At 41.3% G+C, this 10,502-nt stretch overlaps 1 long non-coding RNA gene across 7 annotated transcripts in view; it reads right to left on the bottom strand.

Annotated features, from left to right (window-relative positions):
- LOC109488525 overlaps positions 1-7,556 on the bottom strand; it is a 29,654-nt gene extending 22,098 nt beyond the window's left edge. For 4 of the 7 annotated variants that reach the window (XR_004622809.1, XR_004622813.1, XR_004622814.1 and 1 more), the window contains exon 1: positions 7,431-7,556. This is a non-coding gene — a long non-coding RNA (uncharacterized LOC109488525). Of the gene's footprint in view, positions 1-7,394 lie in introns of all 7 variants that reach the window. The other 3 variants (XR_004622810.1, XR_004622812.1, XR_004622811.1) reach the window with 3 other exon arrangements.
- Positions 7,557-10,502: the final 2,946 nt, after the last annotated feature.

A 10,502-nucleotide genomic window follows, 5' to 3' on the forward strand; every position in this document is an offset into this window, starting at 1 on the left:
GTCCACCAAATGATGGATAATTAAAATGTGGTATATCCATACAATGGAATATTATCAGGCTATAAAAAGGAATAAAGTGCTTATACATGCTACAACATGGAGGCACCTTAAAAACATTATGCTAAGTGAAAGAAGCCAGTCACAAAAGGCAATATATTATATAATTTATAGGTAATGTCCAGAATAGGCAAATCCATAGAGTCAGAAAATAGATTACTGGTTGCCTAGAGCTAGGCAGTTGGGAGAAAAATGGGAATGACTGCTAATGAGGATGCGATTTCTTTTTGGGATGACGAAAATGTTCTAAAATTCATTAAGGTGATGGTTGTGCAACTCTGTGAATATGCCATTTTTTAAATGGCTGAATTGGGGGCACCTGGGTGGCTCAGTCAGTTAAGTGTCTCCCTTCGGCTCAGGTCATGATCCCGGGGTCCTGGGATCAAGCCCCACATGGGGCTCCCTGCTCAGCAGGGAGCCTGCTTCTCCCTCTCCCTCGGCATCTCCCCCTAGTTGTGCTCACGCTCTCCCTCTCTCTCTCTCTCCCTGCCTCCCTCTCTCTCTCCCTGCCTCCCTCTCCCTGTCAAATCAATCAATCAATCTAAAAAAACATTTTTTTAAATGGCTGAATTGTACGGTATATGAACTATATCTCAATTAAACTGTTCTGTTTTTACATTCAGTGCCTCTGCTCACAGCTCTCCAATTCCTCTCCATCTCAGAGTAAAAGCCAAAGTCTTCACTGTAGCCTACCATACTCATACCTCTCTGACCACACCTCAACTCCTCTCCTCTTTGGTGTTCATTCCACTCCAGCCACACTGGCTTCTTTATGTTCTCCAACATGGCAGACACACGCCTGCCTCAGGGCTTTATGCTTATTGGACACTTATTTGGAACACTCAAGATTTACATGTCACTTCCTCAGTGAGGCCTTCCCAAATACTCTATTATTGCAACCCATTCAAAGCTGCCTGGCTGGCTCAGTCAGTAGAGCATGCAACTCTTGATCTCAGGGTTGTTGAGTTCAAGCCCCATACTGGGTGTAAAGATTACTTTAAAAAAATAAAATAAAATCTTTAAATAAAGTAAAATAAAATAACAACCCATTTATCTTGACTCCCACCCCTCACACTCCCTATCCCACTCCCTATCCCACTTCTCTATAGCATTTATCACCTTATACTATTTACTTAATTAGTATACTGTCCATCTCTCCCTACAAGAACATAAGCTTCATGGTGCTTGTTGGTTTTGTTACTGCTATAGCCTCAGTACCTAGAACAGTGCTTGGCACTGAGTAGGTATTAAATACTTACTAATAAATAAAGCCCATGCTAAAGAGTATTTGTTCACCATGTTGCCTTGCTCTCACCCTCCTGCATACTCAAAGCCTTCCAATTGTTTCAGATCAACTCAAAAGTCCTCTTCAAAAAGCCTATTCTGACATCCCCAGCTGACACAGAGCTTCTATATCTGAATTCCCAGATCATTTCACCTGTATTCTTTATTTCTAAAAAGTAGGGGAAAGCATGATGTAGTGAAAAGAATATACAGAGACATTGGAATCAACCAAATCACTGGCTCTGTGACCTTTTAGTATTAGTAGCCTCATCTATAAAGATGAAGAGGTTAAAAAGGCTATGTCCTCATTTTTCCAAAATACATATACAAATAGCTAATAAGAACACAAAAAGGTGTTGAACATCATTAGTCATTACAGATAAAGAAATCACAGATGCAATAAGATACCACTTCACACCCACTAGGATGGCTATAGCCCAAAAGACAAACAATAACAAGTATTGGAGAGGATGTGGAAAAACTGGAGGCAACATACACAGCTTGTTGGGAATGTAATATGCTGTAGCTGGTTTTGTAAACAGTCTGGCAGTCCCTCAGAAAGTTAAACAGAGTTTATCATATGACCCAGCAATTTCACTCCTAGGTATATACCCAAGAGAAATGAAAACATGTCCACACAAAAACTTGCATATAAATGCTTATAACAACATTATTCATAATATTCAAAAAATGAAACAATCCAAATATCCATCAACTGATGGATAAATAGAATGCTATATCCACACAATAAAATATTATTCAGCCATAAAAAGACATGAAGTTTCTGAAAAAGTCAAAAATATGGAGACAGGGAAAAGATCAAGTATTTTAGCGGTTAGGAAGAAGGAAGGATAAATAAGCAGAACACAGAGAATTTTCAAGGCAGTAAAAGTATTCTTTATGACACTATAAATGTCACATTTGTCCAAACCCATAAATACACCACCAAAAGTAAAGACATGTAAACTATAGACTTTGGTGCGATAGGGATTTATCAATGTAAGTTAAATCAGCTGTAACAAACGTACCACTCAGGGGATGTTGATAAAGGGGAAGCTATGCATAAGTGGAGGCAGGGAGGATATGGGAAGTCTCTGTACTTTCCTCTCAATTTTGCTGTGACCCTAAAACTGCCCTAAAAAAATAAAGTGTTTAAAAAAAAAAAGGTATTGCTGATATATGCTACAACATAGATGAACACTGAAAACATTATGCTAAATGGAAGAAGCCAGGCACAAAAGACCATATATTATATGATTCTATTAATATGAAATGCCAGAATAGGCAAATCCATAGAGGAAAAAAAAGTGGATGAGTGGTTGCCTAGGGGTGGTGCAGGAAGCAGGATGAAGAAGAGAGGGAAGTCAGGAATGGGGAATGGCTATTATAGGGTTTCACACTTGGGTTTTGAAAATGTTCTAAAGTTAATTGTGGTGATGGTTACACAAATCTGTGAATACATTAAAAACCACTAAAGTATACACTTTAATGGCTGAATTTTATGGTATGTGAGATAAATCTCAATAAAGCTATTAAAAAAAACCCCTAAAACCTAATCCAGAACTTCCAAAATTTCAGGCATTCAGTTACTTCTTTCATATTTGCCATAACTACCACCTATACTACTATTTATATAACATTTTTCTCTAAATAAAACTTTCACTTACATTTTACATTTTAAAAGAAAATTTATAACGCTACCATAAACAATCAGTTAATATAAAAAATGGATATGGCAAACACTGGCAGTGCTATTCAAATAAATTAAATGTGAGAAACTCTAGGCTACAGCAAAACAATGGGCAAGCAGAAAATGGAGCACAAAATAACAACAAAAAAACAAGTCAGTAAATAGGGTACAAACACTAGGACTGACAGGGCCAGAGATTTCGAGACAAGCTGATGCCAGTGATAAACTGAAGTCTCACTTGTGCTAGCCTGCCCTACAGTCCCAGAAAGTCTGTGGAGATACCTGAGAATCCTACAAATGGAAATGGGAAGATTGGCTCAAATGCCAGGAAAGGCCTACCTCTCTTCTATACCTCAGTGTAGGTACACAGGTTCTGAAAAGGTAAGAAGTAAAGGGCAGGCCCAAAATAGTAAGAAGCCTGCTAGTAACTCTACTCTAAAAAAAATACAGGCCCATCTAACAGAAGCCAGGACAGTAACTCTATGAATTGTTCTCATGTTTGCCAATAAATTCTAGAAAAACTGGGTTTGGCAATGTCCAATGTTCACAAAATCTATCACTCAATGTTCTGCCATTTTCTGAAATTGAAGAAAATCTGAATATTTCCCTGAGTCTGGTACTTAAACAATGTCATCGTCGGCATACTCACAAAAGTAATTGTTCACATTTTTGCCAAGTGGAAAAAAAAATGTAGTATGGTAAAAAAAAAAAAAAAAAAAAAGTACGTTGAAGAACACCACAGACTTTTTATAATTCCAAGCTGTTTAATGAAGTTTTCAATTCTGATCACAAACCATACTACCATGAATAAATCAACCAGGAGGCATTTATCTTCTCCCATGAACCTGGCATGCCTCTTTGAAAATACCAAACTACCTTTCTTTTGCAATACTATAGTAAACAGGCCTAACACAAACTGAAATCTTTACTATCAAATATGTCCGAGATTTGCTTCAAAACACTGAAGGGGGGGTTAGCTTTTATAAGACAAGATCGTCCATGCATACATAATTACTGAAACAGACTGGTACATAGCAATTAATTCTACTATTCTAATCCACATGTTTTCAAAAATATATAATGAACTTAATGATGTGGGAAACAAAGGCAAAAGAAAAATTAAATTTCCTTACTACCTACAGCCCACTGACAAGTCCTTAAAACAGGCAAAGTGACATTCCTCCAGGGACTCAACTGCCTTGCTAAGGGCAAAAGGCAATCTTAGCCCGACCCTCCAGGATCCTCTAAGTTTACTTTAACATATAAAAATTTCCTTGGAAACTTCCTTTACCTCTACTCCCCAAGATACATGTTGGCAATCATCCTCCAAGCATATGGCCCACCGATATACATCTGAAGGGGCTCATGATTAGGGTTTTACTAAACAGTAATAAAAGACTTTTTCCCAATAGCTAGCCCCCTCAAGGTCCTGGAAACCTTGCTTTCAAAATTCCTTACAGACCTGCGCTATCCCTAACCAACCCCCACCAGCTTGAAAGTATATAATGGGCCACTCCTCATGACCTCAGCGCAGCTCTCACTGCCTGTGGGTCCTGTCCTACACTTCTTATTGAACCACCTTTTTGTACCAAAGACATCTCAAGAATTCTTTCTTGGCCATTGGCTTCGAATCCTAATGTCTTTTCTACATCACTTACTACTTTAAGAAATTATTTAAAAATAGTCTTTATTTTAGCAAAACTTCATGAAATCTTTAGTGTTTCATGTCCAGAGTAAATAAAGTCTTTCTATTAATCATTTCCTCCTAATAATTTTTTAAGGTGGTTCCACCAGTGAACTGNCAATTTTTTTAAGGTGGTCCCACCAGTGAACTGCAGGTCTTTTTGCTGTTTATACCCCAGAAGATGCACTGCCAAAGACAAACATGTTTGTGAAAAACGTTGCCATCCAAGCATAAAACTGTAAACACATTTTTATTAATTACTTAGTTGTTATTCAAGCCTTTGCCGTTATCACTTCTACAATTTCAGAAATGCCAATTTCACAATGGATATCAGATTGCACCATTAGAGAGAATTCTGTTTAACTTCCCACTAAATACCACCACCACTTTCTAAACGTTTAAAGAATGTTCACATGTGATTCCCAAATAATTTTGTTTCTCCTTTAAAATTAGGATGAGTTGTGGTTAGTTATGAAGGTGAAAGGACAGAATCTCAAGCCCCTTCATCTTATCTTTAAAACATTCCTGAAAGTGGTTAAGTGAGTGTATTAATGTTAATATCAAATCAAACTTCTAATGATTCTTAAGTATCTATGAAGCCATAAGGACATTTTTAAAGTATGTTTAAAACACTAATCCTCTGAATCCTAGTCACCAAAATTATTTATAAATGCACTTGTACAGTAACATTGATTATGCCTCCCTGCATAATCCACCAGGCAGACTGACCAAAGGTGGTTAACTACAGAGAATAAAAAAATGCAGCACAAGGGAGTGGGGAGAAAGAGAAGGCAAGCATTTGTTGAGGGCTGACTATGGGGAAGGAGTAGTTCTTAATGTTTTATAGACACCTCATTTACTTGCTATCAACAAATTTCTGAGGTGAATAGTATTATCTCTATTTTACAGATGAGGAAATCAAGACTCAGAAAAATTAGGTAATCTGCCAAAGGACAAGTAGTGAGGCTGGGATTCAAACTCAGATCAATTTGCCTTCAAAGTCATTATTATCACACTTCCTCCCACAAAGAAACTTTCCAAATATTAAAAATTGACTCTTTGATTAATTAAAATATTAATTTCTAAAAAATGAAATCTTGCCATTTGCAACGACATGGATGGAACTGGAGTGTATTATGCTAAGCAAAGTAAGTCAGAGAAAGACAAATACCACATGATTTCACTCATATGTAGGATTTAAGAAGCAAAACAGATGAACATAGGGGAAGGGAAGGAAAACCAAAATAAGACAGAGAGGGAGGCAAACCATAAAAGACTCTTTAATATAAGGAACAAACTGAGAGTTACTGGAGGGGAGGTGGGTGGAGGGATGGAGTAACTGAGTGATGGGCATTAGGAGGGCACTTGATGTAATGAGCACTGGATTTTATAAGAAACTGATGAATTACTAAATTCTACCCCTGAAACTAATACTACACTGTATGTGAACTAACTTGAATTTAAATAAAATCTTGAAAGAAAAATAAAATATTAATTCCTTAGTGGATATTATTCAGATCATTTCCATATGTGGCATGAATCAATCCAAATCCAACACATTTTGAGGAAAAGTCATAGTTAGAAAAAAAATACAAGGGCCAGAGCACCAATATAAATCAGAGTGGGATAATAGATTACCAACCCTAGGTCTGAAAGCATCATCTCATATCATTCACCAGCGGGTAACCCTGGGGCAAGTCATAACGTCTCTGAACCTCAGTTTCCCCATCCATAAAATGACCATAATGCCTATCCCACAATTCCACCTCGCATTATGAGAATGAAATAATGTTGGTGAAATCAATGTGTAAACTGTAACAAATTATAACATACAAAGAATTGCTATGTATTCGGTAAGATGACTATAATGAATAGCTATTTTCATGGAAAATATTTTGGCACAAACAGAATGAGGGATACAGTCCACCAGCAACAGGAAGCTGCTCTCAGGCAGGCAGCCCCATCTCAGCGGGAGCCACTTGACAGCAGCAGGTGCTCAGAGAATCAGTTTTCTGTCTGCTTTCTAAAAATCCCCTCACTCACGCGGGGAGGCGAAGGCGCGGATGAAGTGGTGGGAAAGGAGCACTAACAGAGGCAGAAGGCTGGGTCCTATTACTCCCAGGTGCGAGGCATTGATTCAACTCCACCCTTCGAGGCCTCAGTTTACGCATTTGTAAGACGGAGAGACCGGAATGATTCTCGGGGAGAACTAAGACCCGAATCATCGAGCAGGGAAAGCGTGGTTAAACACTGCGGAGCATGAGATGATGATGGCGATCACCTGTCAAACGAAGGGCCGGTGGGAGTCTCCTCCGGAAGCCCCTTGCAGTTTGGACATTACAGAAGCCTCGACAAGCGCGCCGCCGCGCACCCCGTGAAGGGGTGAGCAGTGCTCCGCCCCTCCCCGGCCCGTGGGGTGCGCAGGGTCCCACGTCCCTCACACCCCAGCTGAACCCGCAGGGCAGGCCGGGAGCCTGCCCACCGTCGCCCCCAGGCCTCCTATGAGGAACCCCCGGCCCTCCCGAGATGCCGCGGCTCCCCTCCCCCAGCGCCGATCGCTGCCCCTCTCCGCCCGTATCCCAGGTGAGGGAAGAGGGTGAAGGGGAGTACCCGCCGCCATTTTGTCCCTTGGACCCCACAACACATTCCGCCGGCCCGCGCCCCAGCCTACGCCCTCACCGGTCTGCGCTACGCGCGCCCCTCGCGGACACTCACCCCCGGCTGCCCTGCGCAGTTCGGGGCGGCTCCGAGCGTCCCGCCGGGAAAGGGGCGGGGAGGGGAGGGGCGGCTGCGGAGGGGCGGGGCGGCTGCCCGGCGGACCACGTGACTCCCAGCTTTGGCCGCGCTGCTCAGGGCCCCTCGTCGCGGTAGTCCGCGCGCAGGCGCAGTCGGATTCGCGCCGTCCCGCCGCCGAGGCGGGAGGCTGGGCGTGAGTTAGGTTCTCTTGTCCCAACACCGCTGCTTCCCCGGACCTCTTCCCTTCTTTAGGCTGCGCTGGCGTCGCTGCTTTTAGCCACAATCTTGGATTCAGTCCCTTTCCTCCGCCCGTCTCACCGCCGGTTAGCCCCACAGAATGACGACCTAGAGGTCCGCCTCACAAAAATCTACTTGTGAAAACGCTTCGAAAAAACATGCAGGACTACGCCGCCGAGCACAGCTTACCTTACAAGGTGAAGCTTTATTCGGCCCCTCTTGTGTGCCAGGCTTGAAAGGCTCAAAGTACAAAACCTAACAAATGTGTTTTCTCTACTTCAAAGACAAAATAAAGACACGAACGGTGTTTAAATCACAGTTCTGAACAGAACAGAAGACTCAAGGCAGACCATAATTATCAAATCAATATTCCACATCACTTTTAATCCATCTGGGAAACTCAAACTCAACCTTTCCTGCTCCCTTGTCAGCCCCAATAGGCAGAAATCGTGGAATCCAGTGGAGTCTACTTCACAATTAAGACTATAAGCTTATGTTAGGGTAAGAAGGGTGGATCAGGGAACATACACATACGGCAACTTCATAAAAGGTGGTCGGGGCTTTATTCCTCTTTTCAACTGTTTCTTTTCTCCTCTCCTTCAGTTCTCATAAGGATTTAAACAACCTCTCCCATCTTGAAATCTCCCACCCAGCCCACCAAAGCCCACTTCAACCTCTGCCTTTTTTCTTCTCTTTGTAGATCTGCCTTTCACCGCTACACTTCTCCAATCATCTGAAAGATGTCTCTACTTCCTCAACTATAACTCAAATCCAGTAACTCATGTTATTGCGCTCTTGTTTCTGCCCTACCACCATATGGAAAGCATTCTTTCCCAAGTCACTAGGGATCTCCTAACTGCAGTTGATATGACCGTATTCATCATGACCTAACTTAATTTATCTGCATTAGTTGACACTCCTTACTTCTGGAAACACTCTTTCCTTGCCTTTCATCTTTACTCTGTTGATCTCACTCTTCCATCTCTAACCACCGCCTCTTCGTCGCTTTTGAAGTCTCCTCTTCAAGTGTTGGCATCCCTCAGGGATAGGTGCAAGCCCTCTCTTTTCCCACTGGACACACTTTCTCCAGGTAATTGCCTTTTACATAATCTCAGGTAGCATCTTTGTGCTTTATATTTACTAGTATATATCNCCTAGCATATATCTCCAGGCCTGATTTTTGCTCCTGAGCTCCAGATCCACATGGTTAAGTACCTGGTTACCTACACTTGACCCTCTCAAAACCAGCAAGACAAAAATAAAAACCACTCGGGGCGCCTGGGTGGCACAGCGGTTAAGCGTCTGCCTTCGGCTCAGGGCGTGATCCTGGCGTTATGGGATCGAGCCCCGCATCAGGCTTCTCTGCTGGGAGCCTGCTTCTTCCTCTCCCACTCCCCCTGCTTGTGTTCCCTCTCTCGCTGGCTGTCTCTATCTCTGTCAAATAAATAAAATCTTTAAAAAAATAAAAAATAAAATAAAATAAAATAAAAACCACTCGTTATTATATACATGTGAAACAGCCTTGTGAGATATAATTTACATACCACACAATTCACCCACTTAAAGTGTTCAGTGGTTTTTAATACATTCGCAGAATTGTGCAACCATCACTATAATCAATTTTAGAATATTTTCATCACCGTAAAAAGAAACCTCATACTCCTTGGTAGTCACTTGCCCATTTCTCCTAAATTCCCTATTCTGGACATTTCATGTAAAGGGAATCATGCAATATTTTGTGACTGACCTCTTTCATTCAGCATAATGTTTTCAATGTACAACCNGTCAGCATAATGTTTTCAAGGTACAACCACACTGTGGCATGTATCAATACTCCAATCCTTTTTTTGTGGTCAAATAATATTTCATTGTATGGACATACCACATTGGATTTATCCATTCATCTGTTGAAGGACATTTAGTTTATCTCTACTTTTTTGTCATTATGAATAATGTTCCTATGAACATTTGTGTATGAGTTTTTGGGTAGACCTATGTTCTCATTTCTCTGGGGTATATACCTAGGAGTGGAATCTCTGGGTCATATGGTAACTATGATTAACTTTTTGAAAAACTGCCAGACTACTTACAAAACCAGCTGCACCATTTTACATTCCTGCCAGCAGTTAATGAGGGCTCCAGTTTCTCCACATCTTTTCCAGCCTTTGTATTGTCTGTCTTTTGGATTACAGCCATCCTAGTGGGTATAAGGTATGGTTGTGATTTATATTTTCCTAATGACTAATGAGATTCAACAGCTATTCATGTGCTTATTGGCCATTTGTGTATGTCTCTGGAGAAATGTCTCTTCAAATCCTTTGCCCATTTTTTAATTGGGTTACCACTCATTAACTCTTGCCACAAAATCTCTTTCAATTATTGTTCTGCCAAATACGCTGGTGCCCTTCCATAAAATGCCCCTTCCTCAGCCCCACTGATGGCAGACTTGACCATGTGACATGCTGTGACCAATAAAATGTGAGCAGAAGGGCGAATTCCAAGGGGAAATTTTAAGAGCCACCTTGTGGGTTCACCATGTCTCTTTTCTGTCTGCCAGCGATTTACTTCAGAGAAAAGTTGTTCCATCAACCTGGGTTCCAAAGTGAAGATGACATGGAACAGAACCAGATTATATAATTGCATGATTCCCCAATGGACACATAGCATTTGTTTTCATAAGCCACTCAGATGCTTGGAACATTTGTTATTGCACTATAACCTAGCCTGTACTACTTGGCCCATGTGCTATATGTGTGACTAGGTCTACTATCTCTCCAGGCTCCTTGACATAGCCAACAAGGCCTGAATCAGGCC

This window comes from Ailuropoda melanoleuca, unplaced genomic scaffold, assembly GCF_002007445.2.
Source record: "Ailuropoda melanoleuca isolate Jingjing unplaced genomic scaffold, ASM200744v2 unplaced-scaffold2453, whole genome shotgun sequence".
Lineage (NCBI taxonomy): Eukaryota > Metazoa > Chordata > Mammalia > Carnivora > Ursidae > Ailuropoda > Ailuropoda melanoleuca.